A 24,717-nucleotide genomic window follows, 5' to 3' on the forward strand; every position below is an offset into this window, starting at 1 on the left:
TCTGCATCGAACCCATAGATAGTGGTCATGGTACTCATAATTTTGATGAGAATTCCCATGCTGATGCTCATAATCATGTTGAGCTGTCCTTTGAATTGTAGCCATTTGAGCACCTTTAGTCATAAGGGCTACAAGTTCTTCATTGATTGACTTGGTTTCTGTGTTGGTGATTGAGATGGTTGGGATCACTCGGTCCATCTTAGACATGAACTAACTGTGTTGATCAAGTAGTTGATTGTGGTTTTCATCCGAAAAAGTTTCTTGTCACCATAGAGTAGCATGCAATGCATTCATATGGGGATACCAAGAGTGAGAAAACAAAACTGGGACTAGGAGCCATGACTAATTTGTTTTTGCAGATACTATTGTCTCTTTGTTGGTGCATTTTATCCATCAAGTCCTTATGCCTTTCTGCATCCCTTGCATCAAGCCACTGTGAAGTGTGGAGCAAAGCTCTACATTCTTGCCCCCTACCATTGAAGGCATACCATCCACATAGACCCCTAGTCACAAAATCTGAGCTAACTTTGGCTAGAGAGCTCAATCGACGAACTTTCTAATTCAAAATTCAAGGGAGAGTGCCCTCTACGAGTGTATGCAAAAAGTTTTACCAAAAAAAATGTAACGTGACCACCTGTTCGCTTGTAGGACACGTCTTAGCAGCCCATTGGGAAGAGGGTCTAGAAAGATCCGGCCGCCGGCACTCCCATGGAATGTTACGGTTTTTGCGATCTAGGTCTTCCCGAGTCTGCCACATAGCGGAAGTATTCTAGCCATTCCCACTTATGACCGACTTGAATCAAGGTTTTCCTAGTGGTCAAACTCCTAGAACGGTAGCTAACGTTGAACCCCAGGCGAACTACTTTACGCAGAAACGTCAGGGTCAAAGCGGATTCATGTTGCACTTGGTTCAAGGAGAATGGGAAATGAGAGGGATGCAAAGCTAGACCTCTCTGCCCATAAGGCATAGTCCCAATCTGTTCCCCTAAAACAGCATAAATCGGGATTCTAGTAACCTAAACTCTAGGTCAGCATTGCCTACTGTTCATTTCCGTTGAGAAAAGTTCCCTGATGTCGATTCTGCTTGAGAAAAGTTCACGGTCAACTGGGACCACCCATCCGTAGGCCCCACGGCCACATCCACCGCACTTTCCACAGGGTTGCTTTAGTTGTCTAATTATCTACCACATTTAGTTGGACACGCATAAAACAACTTACTTAATTAGCCAATTAGACACCAGTTCCTTCACGTAATCTTAGCATTGACATAGAAAAGAAGTGTCAAACAAGTTCCTTTACATCAATTGATCTTATTTATCTTTGGAAGACATCATATAGTCTAGCCCATAGGCTAATCCATAATCCGCCCGAAGGCAATCCATAATCCACCCGAAGGCAATCCAACAATCCACAGGGATTACTAATCCAAGATTCCACCCGTAGACTAGTATGCGGGCCTCGCGATCCAATCCCGAGTCGTGTTGGCCTCTTGTGCAGGGCCTAGAAGGCAAGGGATTTATGGCCAGAGCCCCCATAGCACCCAAGCATCCTCCTGCTCCAAGTAGTGCCCAACAGAGAGACCTCATGCAGCGGGTTCGGTCCATGTTCCCGGCGCGGTAACAACCCCCTTTGTTAGGGTCAGGCAGAGAGTTGGGGTAAGTAATGCTGCCTCTCCCTTCAGGCCTTCAACCTGAAGCATTAATTATATTTCCATCTTTAGTTCCTTGAGCAAACAATGCAAACAATGCTCCTAAAATGTTACAAACACAATCAATCCAGTGGTCATTTTATTTGGCCAACTGCTAAGGAGTGAATCCTTCTCTCCGAATGCATCCAGCATTCGATCTGGGATCAATTGCGACTTGGCAAGATCCCCAAGGGTTTCATTGTTTGTGTATCCTTGTATCCTTGGGTTAGGGTTATACCCTGTTAACCCAAATTAACCAACACCTTAGTGTTTCTTAAATTAAGACAGTAAATCTTGGCGACCATGTCGCTCTAAGTTGATTGATCCTTTGCTTACTAGGCAATACATAGCTTCCCTAAACTTGGCAAATCAGCCCAAGAAAGGTGGTGATGTAATAGGATGACTACTCATCCTCTTGCAAGTTAGACTTGCATTAGAACCTGCCAACCTTATTCCAAGGAGTGGAAAATCTATCTTGTGGTTAAACCATAAAGCCATGCGACGTTGCAACTTATTGCACAAGTGTCGCATCTAACTCATGGGACCATTTCACCCATCAACGACACTTCTTGTCAAGGAGTATGATTTAGTCAAGATGTAGGGTTTGGGGTGTCTTTTTACCCAACCCAACCCTAATTGTACTAGACCGACAATGGTCAGTCCTAGGGTTTCCAAACTCAATCCAAGTTTTAGCATTATGTTGATCGATCCTTAGGGTAGAAACCCTAGATCATTGTTTGCATGGGAGTCGAATTAACCCAAACATTCCATGAATGTGGGTAGGACCTTTGGGTTTGGGGATCTCGGCTTGGCATCCAAGTACGATACTAGGCTGCATTTCTAACGTGCCAAGCCCTAGCTAGTACTTGAGGTGTTTATCGTATCGACTAGTTATGCCTATACGAATCCCCAATGGCTATTACAAAGTGATTTGGCTAATTTGATCTACTTGTCTTGCGATAAGGACGTTCCTTTCCTAAAGATGCTAAACTTGTTCTAAAGGTGCAAATAGTTCTAAGACATCACATACATGTAACCATTCAATACCTCTACGCACCAAAAGGTTTGCAATAACCCTATATTTTCTTGCTAAAGTCATTACGCATGATAATTTGGAGAATAACTTACATAGGATCTACTAGGATTTACATCAAGGAATTATGCCTACAACCTTTTGTCTAAGCTTTTGAATTTCATGCTTTGATAAGCCATGCAACCTTTCCTAAATGCATCCCTTGATGAATGAATTTTTCACATGATGAATATGTAAAATGCAACCCTTTCCTAGATACAACACTGTAAATGAAATTCATGAGACATGCAACCTTTAATCCGTTTGACAAACATCTTCACATGCAACGTGCAAGTCTATGGTCCCATTTCCATGCTATGCAACGGACATTAACAATTCTTTCCATGCGAGTCATAGCAAGATACACTTGTTCTTTCACGGCCAAACAAAGATGCACTTAACAGTTTTCATCTTTTTAAAGCTAGGCAATATGCGTTTTAGGCTTGTCACTTTGAAATGCATGGCAAGGCAACAAGCTATTAAGCTCGTAAAATGGATAGGTAATTTACATTCATAACATTGGAAATGCAAATAACCCAATTGCATGTCATGCATTAATAAATCGTTTGAGTAGGTAATTTTCCCTAAATGCATTTTAACTAGACTACGTGAATTAGAAATATGCATAAGTGCTTCCTTTCCATGAAAGTTCTCATGCTTAATGCATTTCTTTTACGTGTAATTAAAATCATAAAATGTGGGCTTGAGGGCTCGTGGGAATGTCCACGTGTATGTTCAGGGAAGAACCTCTTGCGGGTGCGCCTTACATCTTCTTGGGAGCCATCGTAGACGTAGTGTGTTTATGGACTCTGTGGATTCCTTCTAGCCTTTACTCTCGCTCTCCGAGGCTGGCCGTAGGTCGATACCTTCTCACTTGCATAGGAATTGGAGCTTTAAGAGCCCGGTTTTTGAAACCGGGGAAGGCACATAGGAACAAGGCTTATGGGCCTTATCCTTAAGGAAGCTTCTAAGCAACTTGTTAAGGAAGCTTCTGATCTTCAGCAGAGTCGACGTGGAAGGGCCCGAATGATTGGGAAGAGGGAAAAGATTGATGACGGGGGGGAAAGTAATGATTGATGGTGCTAATGGCGAGGAGTATCGGCACTAGGCGCAGCAGGGCAGCGGATTTTGGCAGTTGCAGCACGGCAGCAGTCCTCCCCTGATCCTCCCTTTTTCGTGCCTCCCCGCAATGCCTAAGGGGGAGGTTATATAGTGCTGAGGGGGGGGGGAAGGGGGGAAGAGACTCATACACATGGAGTTCTCATGCTCCTCTCTTCTCCCCATGCACTCTACCTCATTCTCCCACTCCCTCCCCTCCAGCCATGCATCGGCTGGGGGAAGGGATAATTAGTAAAACAATTTGCCTAAATTCCCACCATTTTTCATTTCTACTTTTTCCCTAGAAGGGAGTTCTCACGGGACATTGCGGTTTTAATCCCCGGCCTCATTTGCACAATGCGGATGGACTTGTTATTGCGCGTGCGGGGTAACCACTTGGCCAGTATCATTAGTCGACGCAGGAGATGACTTTGCACAGCTTTTACGCGGTGTGCAATGACCAAATTCCTTCAATATTTTGAGCGGAAATATTACAAAAAATATTCAAAATTTGTTGTGAACAATTTTCTATGGATGTACAAAAGGGGACTACAACCTATCCCACGGGACCACTGCACACAAAAGTGGTTGTAACCCTCCAATGCGAGCTTCGATTGGGGAGCTTTCTAGCTCTATCAAAGTTATTGATCCCCTCTGCAAAAGGATCATGGGTATATAATAAGATGTATTATACAAAAAAATTTGTAATAAGAAATGTGTAGTTGAACTTGTAGTGTGGGAGTTGTGGCATGCTTTATTCTTACACTTGGCTGGTGACATTGGGATGGTGTGAAGGGTATCATGAGGAACCTAAAAGGCATCATAGATATGAGTATTTGCTATGGTGGCGATGATACTACAATTGTTGGTTACACTAACTCTGACTATGCATGACATGTATACAATAGGAAGTCCGCCTCTGCCTGTGTCTTTACTCTTATTGGAAGTGTTGTTTCTTGGATGTCCCTAGGGTGTCTTCACTTGCTCTTAAATACATCTAAAATCGATTGAACAATTAACAAATGAAAACAGCCTTGAATGGATGCACTCCATAAATATCTATAAAAATATTTATAAATGATATAAAGTGTGTAAGGATACTTTTCCATGCTTCCATGCTAAACATTTATCCTGTAGATTTATGTGATAATGTACTTATACTTTGTGTATCAAAGATGTTTCGTGCCTTTTGAAATCCCTTGTTCTGAAGCAATTTATTTTGATTTGATGCTTGTGTAGCCAGATCATACTATACATTTCAAAGCCACAACACATACAAGTCAAAACTACCTGTACAAATCAACTCAATCTAGTTTACCCCATGGAGTCTTGATGATGTTTTGACTTCACAATAGGTGTTTTAAATATCTTCCCCTAAAATAGCACTAATGGAATCCTCCCAATTTTGCACTACATGGGATCCAATTTAACTAGAAAACTTGCACTTGGGCATAGGCCAAGTAGTTCATCCCAAGCAATGTGCCAACCAGTCAGCTTACCCATAGCAAGGTTCAATTTCCATTTGTTAGATTATTTGACAAAATAATGTATCCTTACAAAATACCCATGCCATTAAAATTATTTAAGTTAATATCTAGCCATTTTAAATTAATTTAGAATCAAACAGTGACTTCTAGAAACGCCTTTTAATGTTGAATTTGGCTACATGGTGAGCTTAAAGGCTATCAATTCAAAGGGACTACCATGTACTAGGGTAGATATCATGCATTCCATGCCTAGAAACATCATCCAATATTTCTTTAAACCCTATAAATAAAACAATATCCCTATAAACTGGTCATTCTTCACTTCCTACTTGGTGTAGCTTGCTACATGGGTCATTCGTAAATATTATAAGATATGAAGAATAAGTAGTATACGATTTTAATAAAGGAGCATACCTGCAACATGTTTGAGAGGGGAAGAATTTGCTCCCATGGACTCTTCCTTTCTTACTCTCCATGATGAAAGAAGCAAGGAACACATCATTTCTCTGCAATTCTTTGACCATCCTTTGTCATGACTCCAATTATAAAAGTGATTAGAAATATCAACTAGAATAATCCCTAAGTGATAAATTTCCATATGAAAGTTAGTGATTCACAATAAGATATATGGTAAACGCCATTGGATAAACTTTTGATTCTCCTCTGCCTTAAAAATGTCATGATATTTTCCTTGAGTGGATGGCCAATGACCATATTGAATGGATTGTGGAGCAAGTTCGGATACTTTTTCAACGCAAGTATCTATATCTCTCTTTGTCTCATTTGATGCACCTTGCATAAGAGCACTTATGTATTTTTGAATATATTCAATGAAAAAATATCCATTGAATCATAAACCAAATCCAAAGATAAATTGAAGTCATAAATATCATACAATCTCCACAATACAAACTCTCTTGATAATCTTTCTTTCTTGAGTATATCTTCTCATTTAGCATGTGTGAATGCTCTCTTAGATTGTAAAATTGCTGCTTTTAGTTCTTCTATGCTATGTTTTTGTCAAGGATATCCAGCTTGATATCTATTTCCATAAAAAACATAGTGACCTTGAAATGATGAGTTATTATTATTTAGGACATCTTGAGCTTGTCCCTTCAACAAAAAGACTATTCTCCCATTTTAAACATTTCAAGTTTTCATTAGTCTAGGTGGTCACATGTGGCCATTATTAACATAGGACGTATCTTGCAAAATTGCATTTGTTGAAGTGGATTTTCAAATATATGTTCAACTAGATAATTGTAAACACATCTACTCCCTTGAGGAAGAGTTGTTGAACCTTCTTTATCAATGGTCTCAAAAAGATTCCAAAGGTAGAACTTGAGTTATGAATCAACTTCATGTTACTTAGTAGCGAAAATTGCATAGGAAGAATCCCAACCCTAGTCTATCTTTTACCCCCATTTAAGATCATAATTTCTATTGCACCACAATATTTTGGAGTTTTGAAAGAAGCTTGAAACCCTTCCCAATGCAGAAGAATAGTAAAGTTTGGAGGATCCCCCAACAAAAAAACAATTTAGTGGAGATAGTTGGTGAAATATATTTACCTTGCATAATCGTTGATAATGTTTATTCATAGCACAACACTTATTGCATATAATTTGTATTTCTTGCTAGATTCATTCCATCCCTATTGAAGTATTTTTTATTTCTTTGGAAAGGCGAAGTACACAGTATTGCACAATGATTTTGGGCAAATCATAGGTAGCTCGTATTCAACATTTGGATTCCAGAAGTGCTAAACCTTACGACATTTTGATCCATCCCAAAATTCAAAGGACAAATTTGGATGCATAGAAATGGCTTGCCCAAGCCATTTGTCTATGTTGCACCACATTTTAAAAACCCATGACAAAAGCTTTGAATTTTTACTAAAAGTTGTAGCTTACTCTTAATAGGAAAATAGTCAAATGAAAGCATGACCTTTCAACGCTTTTGAACTTTAGGCACTTTGAAGAAAAAATCAAGAGTTGTGTTTCAAAACACTTTGCCTTCTATTTCTCAAACAAGAGCACTTTTCAACATTATCCACATATAAATATTCTCTTTTAGGCTTGAAAAGCTCTATCTCATGAAGATTATGTTTAGATAGAGAGATAGACAGACATAGGGGCCATAAGCTCAAAGAGTGTAGTATACTCTCTTCTTGTCTTCATTATTCATTGCACACACTAAGTCAAAGTACAACTCAACTACGTCTAGAGTGACCATGCCTTCTAACTATAGTTAGCTTGTAAACCCAACTTAGAGCTTGCATAGTTTTCAACGCTCCCCCTCAAGTTCAAGTCACATCATGTATCCCAAGCAACAATCTAAAATGAGTGAACTTATCTTTACCAAGTGATTTGGTAAAGATGTCTGCCACTTAGTCTTCCATCTTCACATAAATGAGGTCTATCCTACCTCAAGTACCATCTCGGGTAAGTTACTCATGAATATGTATGCATCACGTGGGTTCAAAATAAGATATTTTTAAAATACCATTTTTATACATTTTTTACATACAGAAGGGTATAATATAAAGGGATTATTTACGGATTGAATAGAAAAGGATTATGTTTTATTCAACAAATAATTCATAGATATGCATAAATAGGCCTTGAAGGCACGTGATGTAGAAGATATACATAAAGTAACTTTCACGAGAGTACCATTTCCCTTATGAAATGGTAATGTACCTCTATGTTCTTTGATCTGGCATGATAAACTAGATTGCTTTCCAAGAGCACACTGTTCATGTTATCACAATATATCTTGACTAATTTATCCACATAAATCCCCAAGTCATCCTTCAACTTAACCAGTTAAGCAGCCTCACATGTAGCTAATGTTGCACCCCTGTATTCTACTTTCGTACTTGAGAAAGAGTGATATTAAGTTGTTTCTTACTACTCCAATTGACCACGCTACTTCCAAGACCAAATGCATATCCATTGGTTGATCTTCTATCATACACACAACCAACCCAATCTACATTACTATAACTTGTAATCTCAATAGGCTTACCATGCTCATTGAACAAGGTAATGTACCTTTCATATATCTCAAGATCCTTCTGATAGCATCTAGATGAGGTTTCCTTCGCTACTATTGCATAAACTAGCTAATCAACCCAATTTCATAGCTCAAGTCAGGTCTAATGATAGTAAGATATATGAGACTACCAACCGTCTGTCTATATATAGTCACGTTCTCTATCACATTTCTTGTATCCACAACTACCTTTACATTTTTCTCTAGTGGTGTGTCCATGGGTTTGCATTCTAGCATGGCATACTTCTTCAACATATTCTATGCATATTTCTCCTATAGCATCCAGATTCCATGAAATGTACACATAACTTCAATCCCTAAGAAAAATTTCAGCTCTCCCAAGTCTATAATATGAAATTCTTTCTGCAACATGGCTTTTATGTCATCAATGCCCTATATGTCATCATCTATGATCACCAAATCATCTACATAGATCACCAAAATCACATATCCTGTCTCTATTTTCTTGGTAAATAAACTATGATCAGCTTTTCCCATCTAAAATCCAAGTGTTTGCAATAAGTAGAAACTGATCCTTGCATTCCATGATCGTAGAGCTTGCTTCAAGCTATGCAATACTTTCTTCAATCTGCATACATATGATGGATAGTCACGATGCACATAACCCTCTGGCTGAACCATATAAATCTCTTTCACCAAATCACCATTTAGGAATGCATTTTGAACGTCCATCTAATAAAGATTCTAGCTTTTGGATGCACCCAATGCAATAAGTGTCCATACAATTGCTTAGCAATTGGAATAAAGGTTTCCTTATAATCCATCCCATATTGATAGGAATATCCTTCCACTACCAATCTGACTTTGTTCCTCTCTAGTGAGCTATCAAACTTATACTTTACCTTATAGACTCACTTGCATCCAATCAGAATTTTTCCTGAGGAACTCAACCAAATCCCAAGTTCTATTTTTCAGCAGAGACTCATATTCATCATCCATAGCCTTCCACTAGTTCTCATCCTTAACTGCTTCTACAAAAGATGTAAGCTCTTTGTAGTTCTGCACTTTTGTCATGTATGCATAATGTCTCATTGAGTATCCATTGTAGGTAGTAAAGTAAAAGCATATCCACAACCTTCCTTTATCTCTGCAATCTTTGCAACTAAGGTGAAATAGATTCCACTCTCTCATGAGAGGCGGTATATATATATGCTTAACTATAGGGTAACCATTGCAAGTATGCCAAACTTGCTATCTAGACTCTTAGGAAAGTCATATCCCGAATTCAATGGACCTGTAACCTCATAAAAAACCTTCTCTTTTCCTTTATCTCTCCCTCTCAGTGACATATCTATGTCAATGGATGGACAACCATAGCTCCATTGCCTGCTTATCCGAGGACTTAGATTGCTAGATGCATCTTGAGTAGGTCCAATACTAGAAATCGTGTCTTGATGTCCATTTTTAGCATACATGCCCTGTGAAGGGTCATCAAGTAATGTAACCTACTTAGCACCATACCAAGGTTCTAACTCATCAAACACTATATCATGGAGGCTAAGCAATATTTCATGTATAGTCAAAACATAATACTCTTCATTTCCTATGAGTACCCAATGAAAACACACTTCACTGCTTTAGAGTCAAGTTTCTTTGATTTTTCATCTCGAACATGAACATAGGTAATACTACCAGATACTTTCAAATGTTAGATGTCAAGCTTGTAGCCATAGAGCTACTCATGAGGTGTATTTTGATGTATTCTTGTTGTAGGTGTTCTATTCATAACATAGAGAGCCATAAGTGTTGCTTCAATCCAATAAGACAAAGGCACATCTTTCTCATTCAACATAGACTTGGTTGAATCCATAATCACCCTATTTTTCTTTTAGCCACTCCATTCTACTAAGGAGTATAGCTACAAGTCAATTGCCTCTCCTGATCCCATGCTTTGCTAAGTATCTGTCAAACTTCTTTGAGATATACTCTCCACCATCATTAGATCGTAAGGCCTGGCATGAGACATAACAGTTAATCTCTTTTTTTGCATGAGCTTTAGAATCCATAAGCTGTCCAAAACCTCATCCTTATGCTTTAGGATGTATAGACATCTGTACCTACTATAGTCATCCACCACAAAGGTCAGATAGTGACCCACCAAGTGATACATTATGAGTGGATCCCTAGACATATGAGTGCACAAGCTATAATGGCATGTTGCTACTCCGTGTCCTCTTTGCAAATGGAAACTTGGCTTGTTTCCCAAACTGGCATGCTAAGCATACATGTCCAAAATCAGCATACTTAGATCTTGGTAGCCCTATAACAAGATCCTTATGCTGCATAGTTTTGAGCTTTTGGATATTTATATGTCCAATATGTTTATATCATGTATCAATGTCTTGGATACTTGCCCTATCATGACCAAACATAGCATCATTCAAGTTAGGGATATTTGCATCCATTATAAACATCCTACCATGTTTTTGGCCTTTAGCAACCAACGTATATCTTTTGTCATACTCCTATATGAGGCAACCATCTCTATTAAATTGTACCTAGAAGTTTTTCTCAACCATTTGACCAACAGATGACAGATTTTTGGTGATCGACGAAACATGCAAGATATCATGCAAATATATTTTTTTCCTACCATTAGGCATAACCAAAGGAACAATCCCTATGTGTGCTACGTCATGTTGAGAATCATCTCCAATGTATAGACATAACCATTAGCACCTGTTTTTAGCTCATCAAACCACTTGCCATGTAACACAATTTTAGTGAATTTGGGAATCTTTCAAATCCCATTCTTCATTATTTAGAATATTAGGACTCCAAAATGACATATTTAAGTTTTCCAAAGATATCATGTGACACATAATTGGAAACTGATGAAAAATGGAATCTATTGAGCTATTTAACAATAAATTTGAAGCAAGGATGTGAGAATTATAGCAAAGAGAAAGTTTTGACCATGAGTTCTAAACTTGTGAAAATTTCCCAAATTCACTAATAATGTGTTATATGGTGTCATGTGGTTTGAGACACAAGAATCTATATATAATATATATCAAAACTTTCTTGTTACTTGCCCTTGTTCTACACATAAATCATAGCAAACAGTCTCTCACCAGTCTCAGGCTCTGCATGACTGGATGATGCATAGTGACCATGCTATCCACGCTTCTGATTAGCCTACTTTTTTTAGCACTCTTTTGCAATGTGGCCATTCTTGCTAGAATAATGGAAATCTGTATCCTTGTTTGTATTCTCATGAGTTATATAGTCTGAGTGTGCCAAGATCCTGTGTGCCAAGATCCTCTGCCCCTAAGCTAAGATATCCCCCTCGTAGGGGAGTATCCACCACCTCTACTAGCAAATCCCTGTTGACTCTGCCCATGCTAAGATGCATACTACTAGGTTCCCCTACCACACCTAGAACCTTTTCCATGATGACCATAGCCTCAGTGATTATAGTAGAAAGATGCATATTTATTCTTAGGGCTACTCAAGCTTGTAGTCAAACTCAATTTCACTTCTTCACATATAAGAAAGGATACCAATTCATTAAAGTTAGGAATTTTAGCCCTGACTAAAATTGATGTATCAAAAGACTTGTATTCAAACCTTAGACCATTCAATGTCACAAGCACCAAATCCTCATTATCTACCTCAGCTCCAATGGATGCTAGCTAATCTAGAATAGTCTTTATCTTAGTCACATAGTCCTGAATGGACCGTCCTTTCTTATCCATTGTGTTAAAATTTTGCTTCAACAGAATTTTATAGCACTAGTGGTAGTACCATAGTATCTCATCGAGATTTTCCAAGCATCTTTAGGAGATGTGCAGTTCATTATCTACATGATCATTACATCTGTAATGCACAATGAGAGCCAGTGTAGGACTCTTTGAGCATGTTAAAGCCAAGCACAGTGTGCCTTCTATTGTTTAGGAGTTGGATGTTTGACTGGAAGCTTAGGTTCAACTTCATTACTTGTCATAAGATCCCAATAGTCTTTCCCAATAAGAAAGTTCTCCATGCAGAATTTTTAGATATAAAAATTGTTGTTATCCAACTTCTCACCCACTATTTGAGTGACGTTGTTAGTCCTATTAGCACTTTCCATCTCCGCAACTCTATGTATTCAATGTACTTTTAAAATAGACAATGCATGACTCCCTGCAAACCAATAGTGTTTTCACGAGTCACGGCTTGTATCTATTCAAGAAATACTTATACATTCTGCTGAACTTATTCGAATTCCACTCATTTCAGTCATCAACTAGCTATCAGTACATCAAGAAAATTTTAGAATCTGAATTGTATAGCACAAATATGCTTTCTCTCAACCGAGAGAATTCATGTTTCAAGTAATTACACTAGTATTTCTGTTGTACTAGAGTATGTTATCTTAATACCCTGCTTTGCACCACTAAACTTTTGACATAACACTAGTGAATAAAAATCATACCATTGTAGACAGTATCTTCTTCATAACCATTTTTCAATCAAGTTGTCCAATAGTGAATAGGCCTAGCAGTTTTTGACATAGCCTAATCAGCTTAATGATATCGTGAACATGTATTACCTTCACTGAACCTTAATACATACATGTATTCAACACCCTAGACTCCACAAAGGATATTCAATTTTGGAATTCCAGAGATTCCAACTTATGTGACTACACAAGATCCAATAGATGCAGAGCTACATACTCAATATCCCTTCAAATGACTATTCAAATACATTCAAATTTTTCCCAGCATTGCTGACCTATCCATGAGTATTTTACTTAGTCCATCATACTCTCCACAAGTATGGCATTCATCAACAATGGGCTACCATTCATCACTACTAATGCATAACAAGAAATCAAGTACATTTCAAGCTAGATTACATGACCTTTAGGCCTACTTGATGTGTTCACTACTATTGCAAAACTATAATAGTGAACTTCCCAAAGTCGCCATGCCCTATGACGACAATGTTGATGTGGTCTTCTTTGTCTAAATCTTTGTCTCACGGGGTCCTTTGGTGGTGCCTTTCCTATGTTGCAACAAGCCTTGCTGCAAACATCTCACCCCACCTCTCAGAGTGTTAGATCTATTTGATTCCTTGAGACATCAAGCTCAATGGAAAATCAAGACACAGTTGGAGGAGGTACTCCTATGGCTTTGGCCTCAACTCCAATAGCAAGTGTTTTTTTTGCTCGCATATTTTTGTAACTTTTTCACTAATTTCTTATGTGTGTAGGTTGCATCATTTGTCTTATTTAGTTCTTAAAGAAAAGGCAAAAGGGTGGTATCATCAAGTAATCAAAGGTACAACTATCTATATTTAGTTTGGTGTTTGGTTTAGTATTTTCGTATTCATATATTATTAGAACAATAGTGGCATCTAGTCCTTTTTTAGGCTACAATTAAGTCATCTATAAGCCCAAAGAGGAGAGCTACCAAAGCTTATGAATGATACTTGACTTATGAGAAAAAGGGAGACTTTGCTTTGGCTATGCACTCATAATATGTTATGTGGTCATAATATACTATGATATCTTGAAGCTCTCTAGAGCTCCGTATCAAGAGTCCTAGGGGTCTATTTTGAGGTATACTTGTTTTTTTATTTTCTTACAGTAAAGGATTGCATCAATGGGCTGAAAAAAAATATTTTTAAACTAAGTTCAAGAGTAGGGTTTACTTATTTTTTTAGACTAAAATCGTTTATATCACATAAGTCTTCTATCATATATGTATTTAAGCAAGTGAAAGTAGGGTCCTTAAGCAATCCAAAGCACAATTTTTAATGATGTGTGGGATCAATATACCCCATGATATTCTCATGTATGCTTTGGGCTAAATGAAAAACACATGTTGATGTATGCTGTTCATAGACTATCATTCCATTGATTATGCTCTCAAGATTGAACACAATTGGAACCTTGATGAAATATGGTTTCAAGATTGTATTTTCTTGTTGCTACCTTGGTTGTATACATGAATAAATGTTGAGATATCGAGCTCCACTCGTGATATGCCAGGGTGACCGTTGTGCATTTATGTCACCGACTTGTTCTGCAGATGCGGTTGGTACACCGTCCATGAATAATAGCTAGATGGCAGCTATCCTTATCTACTCTAGTTTGTGGCTCAGTTAGTATGCCACCTTAGTTATTTGAGTTTGGTTTGAGACCCATATATAGGGTTCTTCTATTTTCTATGTACTAGAGTTCTTTTGGCTTACACAACTAAGAAGAGGAAAACTGTTTTCAGCCTCCACCTGTGTGTGTATTCCCCCATTGTGCAAGCAAGAAAGCTACAAGTGAGGCTCCTTCCTTCTCGCCCACAATCTTGACATGGTATCAGAGCCTGGTTCGTGGTAAGGAGCTCAAGAAAGCAAACCAAGTTCGCGGTGTTTTGGTAAGAGGACCTGTGTTGCTTTCATTTTTCGAGTTTGGGAGCAAGTCTCTGCAGGTAGCACAGCCGGAAAGTGCAAGAGTGCAGTGTCTCAGACTGAGACGCCCTTCGCGGTGTAGCAAGAGGGCAGTATATGTTGCGGGTAAGGGCTTTAGCCCTTGGTTGCCCTGTTTTTTTTATTCGAGGCCATTTCGGGGCCTGTTTTGGAGGCGGAAGTTTTCCGCACGCACTCAGGAAAAGGCCCTGTTTTTTGCTATGCGGCCACTGTTCTACAGGTCGGTGAAAAGTTACTATAGAAATTGCATTGTATGCCTGTGCGCAGAGACATTGGGAGTTACAGAATAATCCTTGTTGCCTGTTGATGCAAAATCGTCACTAAGAAGTGACTGTGTGGTCAAATACCACTTTCGTTAGTTTTGCAGATTTGCCCTTGTAAGGCTGAAGCTGTGTTTTTTGCAGTGACAGAATTCTTTGCAGTGTTCTGTAATGGTGTCTGATTCTCTTTCACAGATTGTCATTGAAAAGCTTGACAAGAACAACTTCCAAGCATGGAAGTTTAGAATGACGAATTTCCTTATGGGAAAAGGATATTGGGAATTCGTTGCAGGAAATGAAGAAGAACTAGTTCTTCCTGATGTTCCCAATCAACAGCAAATACAGGCATTTAAAGGATGGCATAAGAGATCCAGAAAACTTATGTACTGGCTGTCTATCAGTATTTCAGACTCTATGATTGTGCATATTCAGGATGCAAGTACGCCAAAGGAGGCATGGGATACTCTGTCAAAAATGTATAGCACAAATACGCAAGCCAGGAAAATGTAGCTCAAGCAAGAGTTGCACAATGTGCAAAGAGAAAGTATGAGCATCAATGACTACCACATGAAGGTGAAGAAGATTGCGGATGCACTTGCTTCCATTGGGTCGCCAGTGGAAGATGATGATTTAGTTTCTATGACCTTGAATGGTCTAGGAAAGGATTACGCACAGTTCCGAACATCCATTTCCGTCCGTGAAAGATTTCTTGATTTTGAGGAGTTGATTGCTCTTCTAATTTCTGAGGAGCAGAGAAATGGTGGTGCATCTTCTTCAGGATGAACTTCAAAAGAAGCTGTCTTCTACTCAAATGCTGGAAGAGGTAGAGGCAGAGGTAGAGGAGGCCGATCTGGAGGCTGTGGTAGAAATCAGAATATGCAGCAAACTTAAGAAAACCAGTCCTATGGAGGAGGATATGGTAACTCTAGAGGTAGGGGAAGCCAAAGAGGTCGTGGTGGATGGCAAAGAGGCCAAAATGCAAACAACAATGTTGAATGCTACTACTGTGGTAAAATGGGTCATATGGCTAAAGACTGCTATAAAAAGCAGAATGACATCATGAATGGAAAATTGCAAGTGCAGAAGAAAGCAACGATGTGTGATATGTTGACTCAGGTGCATCAAACCACATGACAAGTCATGCAGAATGGATGCAAGATGCAAGGAAAATGGAAAAACCAGGATTTGTGGAGACTGGTGATGATACTGCACATCCTATTGTGCAAATTGGAAAATTTTCTTTGTCTATATAGGATGGGAAAAAGAAATACCTGTCGGATGTATTTCATGTTCTGAATATCTAGGCCTTTAGGGTAGGAGAGTTTCATCTTGGCAATAAGTGTGACTAGGTCACGTCCTCAACGTGCTAAATCCTAGTTAGCACTTGGGATATGTTGCATTGATTTAAACATTCCTAAGCCATTTCTTTGTGGTTTAGGTGTTTAGGGTAAACCAATTTACTTGTCTATTCTAGAATATATTTATGATACCATTCTCGTAATCACATGATTCATTGCCTACGTATGATTAGATTTACAAACCCTAACTTTTTCGGTTAAGATCAAAGCATATGCTAAGTTACGACATAATTTCTATTGATCCTTCTAGAACATGCATTCAAGATTCAAGCTACTAAGCTTTAGGGTTTTATGTTTGAACCATGCGGCCTTTTCTAAAAACTACGCAGTTGAACAAGATTTATGCCAATTGCCGAGAGTTTAATCTACTCTATGCAGCCCTAGAATCATTTCCATGCCTTGCAAATTCCTATGGTTGTTAGCAATCTTCTTTAATGAATCATTGCGAAGAAAGAGATGTCTAATAATGCGACATGCGATTTAATTTTTCCATGCATAATCGAAGTGTACTTCAATAATTTCGACTTTGTAATGATGGTCATTAGTTGATCTAGATTCGTTACTTTGCAATGCATAAGCGCAATTTGCTAAGAATGCATAGACGACTTATTTTCTTCTTTCATTCGTTTCTTTGAAAAATACAAATGACCGATTCTTCAATTGTGAGCTATTTCCTTTAAAATAGTCAATGTATTTCAATTGTAAAAGTGCATCCTAATTCCATAAATTATCCATGCACAATTGCAATATTTTAACATAAACCAAAATTAGGAAGAAAACCTAGACTTGTGGGTTCCGTGAAATGTTCACATGAATGTTAGGAGATGATCCTCCTGCGGTTGCGCCTTGTGCCTTTTTAGGGGCCATTGCGAATTAGACCTTCTTGCCTTGGTCGCAGACTTATGATCTTGGCCGGTCTCCCTCGTATGCGAAGACCTTATTGGCTTCCTCCTCGAAACTCGGAGGAAAGAGAAGTTATATTTAGGAGGTTTCAATGCGAAAGCCCTTGAACCTGGCAAGGAGATTGGCTTTTTGATGGATGCAATGAGAAAGACCTTTAAATTCTGCATTGCAATGGACTTTTAATAGGGACACCACGAGTAGGACTTTTACAATTGACAAAAATGGCTTTTGGGAGATTCAAGGGAAAGGGAACTTGAAAATTCCGAATATAAAATAGCCTTCATGGGAAGGGATAAAATAGCTTTTAAAGGACTTGTGTGGGAAGGGTTTTTAAAGGAAACCGAGAGTAAAATGGCCTTGTGGAATGCAAGGGGTGGAAAAGGGGCTTAAATCCCGGGTTTGTAAAAACCGCTTTGTAGGGCCAATGGAAAAGGGGTTATAAAACTGGCTAGTGCGAATCCATGAGAAGGGGGTTTAAAAACTTGGGCTAAGGTGGGCTTTATAAGGGATGCAAGGGGGGGAAAGCCTAATTTTCGGGGGGTGTAAAAGACTGCTTGAGAAGGGCAATAGAAAAGGGGGCTTAGAGATCCCCCCCTTAGAAGCTTCCCAATAAGCTTCTGGGAAGCTTTTGTAGCCATGAGTACTCCACATGAAGGAGGAGGCGACTATCTTTCTGACGGCTTGTTGGGGACAGGAGTCGACTTAGGTACTACCACAATGGGCAAAACCCATTCACTGTTAGCCATGGAATAAATGAACTCGGCTTCGAGAAGCTTAAATAATTCAGCCTTCACTAGAGCTGAATAATTAGGATTCATACACCTTTGTCTCTGCCTCACAGGTTTGGCATCAGGCTCTAGGTTAATGTGATGTTGGCATATTGTGGGATCAATCCCCTTTAGGTCTTTGTACGACCAAGCAATTACGTCTAAGTTCTCTTTTAGTAAGTCTCGCAAGACCACTAGTTCTTCTTCTAGAAGATTGAGACCCACTTTCAAGTGACGTTTAGTACTGTCAGTATCCAAGAACGTCACTTGCCTTTCACCTTCCACTTCACGGATAAATGTCCCACGAATTGCTTCTAGATAGAGGTCTGAATCCTTCAAGGGAGTAGTGTCATTGTCTGATGTTCCACTAGAACTAGTGTCCTCCTTCTAAACAAATGATTTCTTCTAGACTTAGGGATTCGTATTCACAGGATGCGTCTAGGAATGTCACTAGCATGGACCTTCTATAAGCCATGTCTTTGATGGCTCTAGCTTCTGTTGACAAGGGGTGTCATCATCATCTTTTCTCCAAACTGAATGGTCAGGGCAACATGAGCCATTGGTGAGCTTAATTTTTATACCTTTGATCCATTGCTTATGCAGATTTTGCATACTTTGTGGTCCATTGGTCAACCCAAATGCAACCATGGTCATTCCATCTAACACCCTGATATCTTCGACCTTTGAGATCTCTGTATAGGGACATCAACAAGATCGTCCGCTATTAGAGGAACATCTTCATTTGCAATTTCATAACCTGCTTCGTTTTCTTCCTCATCATTTTCATCCTCTTACTTTAGAGGCTATGTCTTTGCTTCTGTAGAGGCTCTATGCAGGAGAAGAACAGATCCTCCACTCCTGTGTCTGCTTCTACTTCTGCCTCTGTCTCTGGCTCTGTCTCTGCAACTGCCATGTAACAGGGAGAATAGTACATCCATGCTTCTATCTCGCTGTTAACGGTGATTTTAGAAGCCAATTCGAGCTTAGACAGGAGGTATTCTCCCATAGGCAAAGACTTGGTTTCTTTTCATGGTTGGTTTACCCACTGTTAGGAATTGTGCCTCTATTTTCTTGGGAAAGATCTATTTAACAGCCTCTTCATCTCCTGAAGTACCATCTGTTACTTCATTGGAGGAGTCAGTTATGACTTCGATGGATGTGAATCCATTGCCTTTTTGTGATCCATACAATTTCAAGACCACTTTTTTGGGTCCTCTACCTAGAGTTAGGGTTCCTTTGAACCAGTCCGTCCTGGCTCTTGCTTCAAAAAGCCAAGGTCTTCCCAACAGCAAAGGGTATGACCACCAAATATGTTAGCCAATAGTCTCTTCCTGCAAGGGTTGTTTTTACGTATGGGAGGATGCCCAACGGATTAATTCTGCTTTGGTCTGTCAATCTGATAAGCCACTGTGTAGGCTGAATTCCTTGCAAACCTAGATCCTTCATTGTCACATCCGTCATTATGTTTACTGATGAGCCTCCATCAACCAATGCATCTGAAATAAAGCGTTCTTCTATCCATATACTAATCTTTGGGATTCCAGGATCTAGGAAGGTGCTAGCCACATCCACTTCCTTCACAAGAATTGAGGCTCTTGGACTTTGTTGTTGTTGGGGAAGCAATCCTTAGGCCATGTCTTTGAGTCAAGATGCTTTTGAATTTCTTTGATAGGATCCATGGGCTTCTCCAGCCTACTCAGGAATGGGGCTACACCCATTTTCATCCTTTCTTTTTCTTCTAGTAATGGTAGCATCATCGGAACTTCTTCCATTTCTGGAGGTGCTTGTGTATCGTCTATCTCCTGGACCTCTGGTCCTATTTCTGGGACTGTCTCAGTGACTCTCTGTGTGGCACTGCAGTGCTCTGTACTGCACTGTTCTGTCCTTTACTGCTTTGTCCCTCTGTTGGCAGGTTGAACTTCACAGTCTTGACATGGGAGTTGTTCTCTTTTTGGACAACTGGTTCCTTCTTCTTGGTGCACATGATAGCGGCAACTTCCAACTCTACCAAATTGGAGGCAGGCTCTTGTGCCTTCTGTTGGCTATCAATGGCATTGGCCTTGATAGGGGATGGACTTGGACAGTCCTTTGCAATGTGGCCTTCTCCTTTGCATCTGCTACATAAGGGCTTTTAATCAACAGATCTTCTAGGATTTGGACAATTCGGGGAGATATGATCATTTTCTCCAAACCTCTAACATTCCACCTCTAATCTCTGACCACCACCAGACTGTCATCCTCTGTAACTTTGAGAGGAAAACTCCTTGGACCAAAATTAGGACCAAACTCCCTAGGCTTTGATCCAATGTCCTGCGTTGTCATTTTAGATTCTAGTAATTTGAATCTTGCATTTTCATCTTTCTCTCTTTGCTCCTGCATATCTGTCAGAGAGAAAATATCCTCTGTATGGTTTTTACTCAAACAGTAGAAACAAAAGGCTCCACGAATGCTTGGTTTTTGGGTACACTCAGTTGCTAAATCTCCCGCTTGATGGCACTTTTCGCACCATGTATTAGAACACATCACATCTCTCCTAGCTTCTGCAGGAGTAGATATATTAGCGGTATTTACCTTCAACGTCTACAGCTGCTCTGTAATCACATCCATAAGTTCTTTCTTGATACTTGCGACTGAATTGGATAGGTAGTCCTTCATATTTTCACCTCCTGATGTACTTGTAGTAGGATTTTGGGAAGCTTCTGTAATTACTGCATATACAGGTTGGGTTGATCTAGAGGGTTCTCTATTCTAGTTCTGATTCAAAGCTCCTGTTGAGACTTGGGATTGTTGATTCCAATTGGTACGGTTCCACTATTATTGAGTCGGCATTGGAGGAACTATTTGAGGCCACTGTTGTTGTGGTTGAACCATCATTTGAGGCACTGTCATCTGTGGCGACCACAGTGGATTAGGTGCATTATAATGCGGTATTATTTGCATCTGGGGATAGGGATAGGGAACTTTCCCTGGGACTGCATTTGGTGGGTATACCATTCCTAGCATGGGAGGAGGTAAGACTCCTCTTCCCAGAGTCATTGACAGCCTTGCTTCAACTTCGTCATACAATCTTGCACCTTCCAGTGTAGCTTGCAGATTAACTGGTCTTCTCAATTCCACGAACTTGCAAACTTTTGGTTGTAGGCCTCTCAAGAACACTCCTTTCTAGATGCCTTCATCGAAATGATGATTGGTCCATCTCTTCAGGATGGATTCCATTCAAAGACATAAGCTTCTTCTCTTTCGTGAGAAGACAGACTTAGGTTCATGAGCTCCTCTCGCATCTGCTCTTCAAAACCTTCACACCTGAATTTAGTGAGGAAGTCCAACTTCAGGTCGTCCCATGTGCCAAAAGTTCCTGCTGCCTCTCTCTCATACCATTGAAACACTGCGCCTTTGAAAGTGGCAGGGAGGAAGATTGCTAACCAATGCTCAAGGATTCTGGCATTGTTAGCCACACATGCTACCATAAACTGTGCTACATGAAGATAAGGGTCTTCATTGTACTCTCCCTCAAAAATTGGCAATGGGACTATATTTCCTGGCCTGTCATCAATATTTCCATTGTTGAGAGAGAGAGAGAGTACGAGAGAGATACACAAGACATGCTCCCAAAGAATGATTCATATTGATGTAGAGTTAGTATATATAGGTGTGAGACCCAAGTCAAGTGAGAGATGATATATATAGTTGTAACATCCCCACTCAAACAAGGTCTCTGGCTGTGAGTGAAAAAACCCTTGGGGAGAACAAGGGAAAAACCCGAGCCCCTACACATACCTACGATACAAAAATGATTTACTATAAAGTTTTCTTGAATACAATGATACATGCCTCAATCAGTGAGACAAGAACTTGGAACAATACCAAGTGCATGTCTTAATGAACTAAAGCGAGCTTCACTAAGAGCTTTTGTGAAGATGCGTGCAACAACCATTTGATCAGTGGGACAATGCTCCACCATAATGGAACCTTTCTTGACTTCATGTCAAACATAATGATAATGAATAGCAATATGCTTTGATTTACTATGTTGTATATAGTCTTTGGTAAGACTAATAGCACTTTAGTTGTCGCATCGAAGAGATGTACTAGATGATGAAGGATGTCCCAAATCTGCAAGTAGTTGTCGAAGCCAAACTAGCTCGCGAGCTGCTAATGATGCAGCAACATATTTGGCCTCAGTTGTAGAAATCGCAACACATCGTTGTTTCTTGCTGGACCTAGAAACCAAACATCCATTTACAAAGAAATAATTCCCACTTCTAGATCGCATGGATAAATGTGAACTTGCCCAATCAGCATCTGTATATCCAATAAGGTCAAGAGAAGTTGAAGAAGATAAAGAAGAATCCTCTCGACGACGATAAATAAGACCAAACTCCTTAGTACCCTTGAGATAGTTAAGAATACGTTTTGCAGCACTCCAATGAATATGTTAGCTGCAAATAAAATATCTAGTCGTGTTTAAATCAATAAATTGAAGACAACCAATAAGATTAGCAAAAGGTTGATGAATGGCTGATTCTTCATTGCGTGTTGTAGATGTACCCTTGGTAGATCTCAAAAGAATGGGAGTGCTGGTAGAGTGCGCATTTGTCAACCCAAACTTCTTAACAATATCATTAATAAACTTTGTTTGGTGAAGAAGAAGAATGCCTTGTTGTCGGTGTCGTTGAACTTGAATACCCAAACAAGAATGTATCTTACCAAGATCCACCATTTCAAATGCAGTCGATAAAAGCTTCTTCATAGCATCCAAGAAAGAAATATTATTTGACACAAGAATAGTATCATCAACATATAGAGCAAGAATAATAAAATATTTGTCCTCCCTTTTGATGAAAGATTTGGGTCAGCAAAACATGCAACAAAACCTTTAGATGTGAGGAACTGATCAATCTTAATATACCAAGCACGAGAGGCTTGCTTCAATCCATATAATGCACGATGAAGCTGGCATACAAAATGCTCCTTTCCTGCAATCATAAAACCTTCAGGTTGCTCCATATAGATTTCTTCTTCAAGATCTCCATTGAGAAAAGCCGTTTTAACATCCATTTGGTGAATTTCTAGATCAAATAGTGTTGCAAAAGCCAAAAGCATACGAACAGTTGTGGAGCGCACAACGGGAGAAAATGTTTCTTGATAATCTACTCCTGCAATCTGCCTCAAGTAACCTTTTGCAACAAGTCATGCTTTGAACTTATCAAACAAGCCATCAGCTTTGGTCTTGGTTTTATAAACCCATTTACATTTGATAGGAACACGATTTGGGGGGAGTTCAGTAAGAATCCATGTACCTTTGGAGATTAAAGAATCGTACTCAGCTTGCATAGCTTCTTGCCATTGATCCCTTTGAGACGAATTGATAGCTTCCATATACGATATTGGATCCTCTTGGACAGACATAACATCATCAAAGACATCATATTCAATAGAATAGAATCCACGCTCTATCTCAATAGGAAGATCGACATATATCTCCAAATTTTCATCAATCTTCTTTGGAGGTGAAGGAGGTTTATGATCATCAGAATTAGTGGACTCACAAAGCAAGTAAGGAAATGCACTAAGCAAAGACTGTGTATCATCTGAAACATCTGACGGCCATGTGCCACCCATAGTCTTCTCATCAAATATAGCATCATGACTAATGATAACCTTTTGAGTAGAAGGATCATAAAATTTGTAACCTTTGGAATGATCTGAATAACCAAGAAAAATAACCTTCAAACCTGGAGGATCCAACTTATGTCGAGTGTCCTTGGGCACATGAATATAAGCAATGCAGCCAAATGTGCGAAAGTGAGAGACTAAAGGTGTCTTCCCTGTCCAGATTGTTATAGGAATTTTACCAGCAGGTGCAGTTGTTGGAAGATGATTTTGAATAAAAACGGCTGTTAGAAGTGCTTCAGTCCAAAACTTTCGAGACAAACTAGAGTGTATAAGCATGCAATGTATAGCATTAAGAATAGTGCTATTTTTGCACTCAGCAACACCATTTTGCTGAGGAGAATAAGGAACTGTAAACTCATGATGAATACCTTGATCCTTACAGAAGTCATCAAATAGATTGGATACATATTCACCGCCATTGTCACTGCGAAGAGTCTTTATAGAGAATCTAGTTTGAAGCTCCACACTTATCTTGTATTGTTTAAATATAGATAAAGCCTCAGACTTATGTCGAAGAAGATAGACATGTGTGTACCATGAGAAAACATCAATGAAAGTTATAAGATATCGATATTGAGACTTTGAGGCAGGAAAAGGACTGCAAATATCGGTATAAACTAAATCCAAGAGAGCACAGGAATGTGATGAAGTAGAAGTGTGGAAAGGTGAACGATGGTGTTTTCCAAGTGCACAGTACTCACATATTCCCATACGTGGATGGGATTTAAGATCCATACCTTGCACAAAACCATGACGATGAAGATCAAGAATTTTGGCAAAATTGGAGTGTCCAAATCGTTGATGCCATAATTTGCAATCTGCATCTCTAGGGGCAGTAACAACATTTGCAAATGTATCGTTCAATGATAGCTCAAATAGATTACCATGTCGAGGAGCCACTGCTATAGTATGTCTGTCTT

Source organism: Lygodium microphyllum, chromosome 16, assembly GCF_053477565.2.
Source record: "Lygodium microphyllum isolate KBCC chromosome 16, Lygodium_microphyllum_v1.1.10, whole genome shotgun sequence".
NCBI lineage: Eukaryota > Viridiplantae > Streptophyta > Polypodiopsida > Schizaeales > Lygodiaceae > Lygodium > Lygodium microphyllum.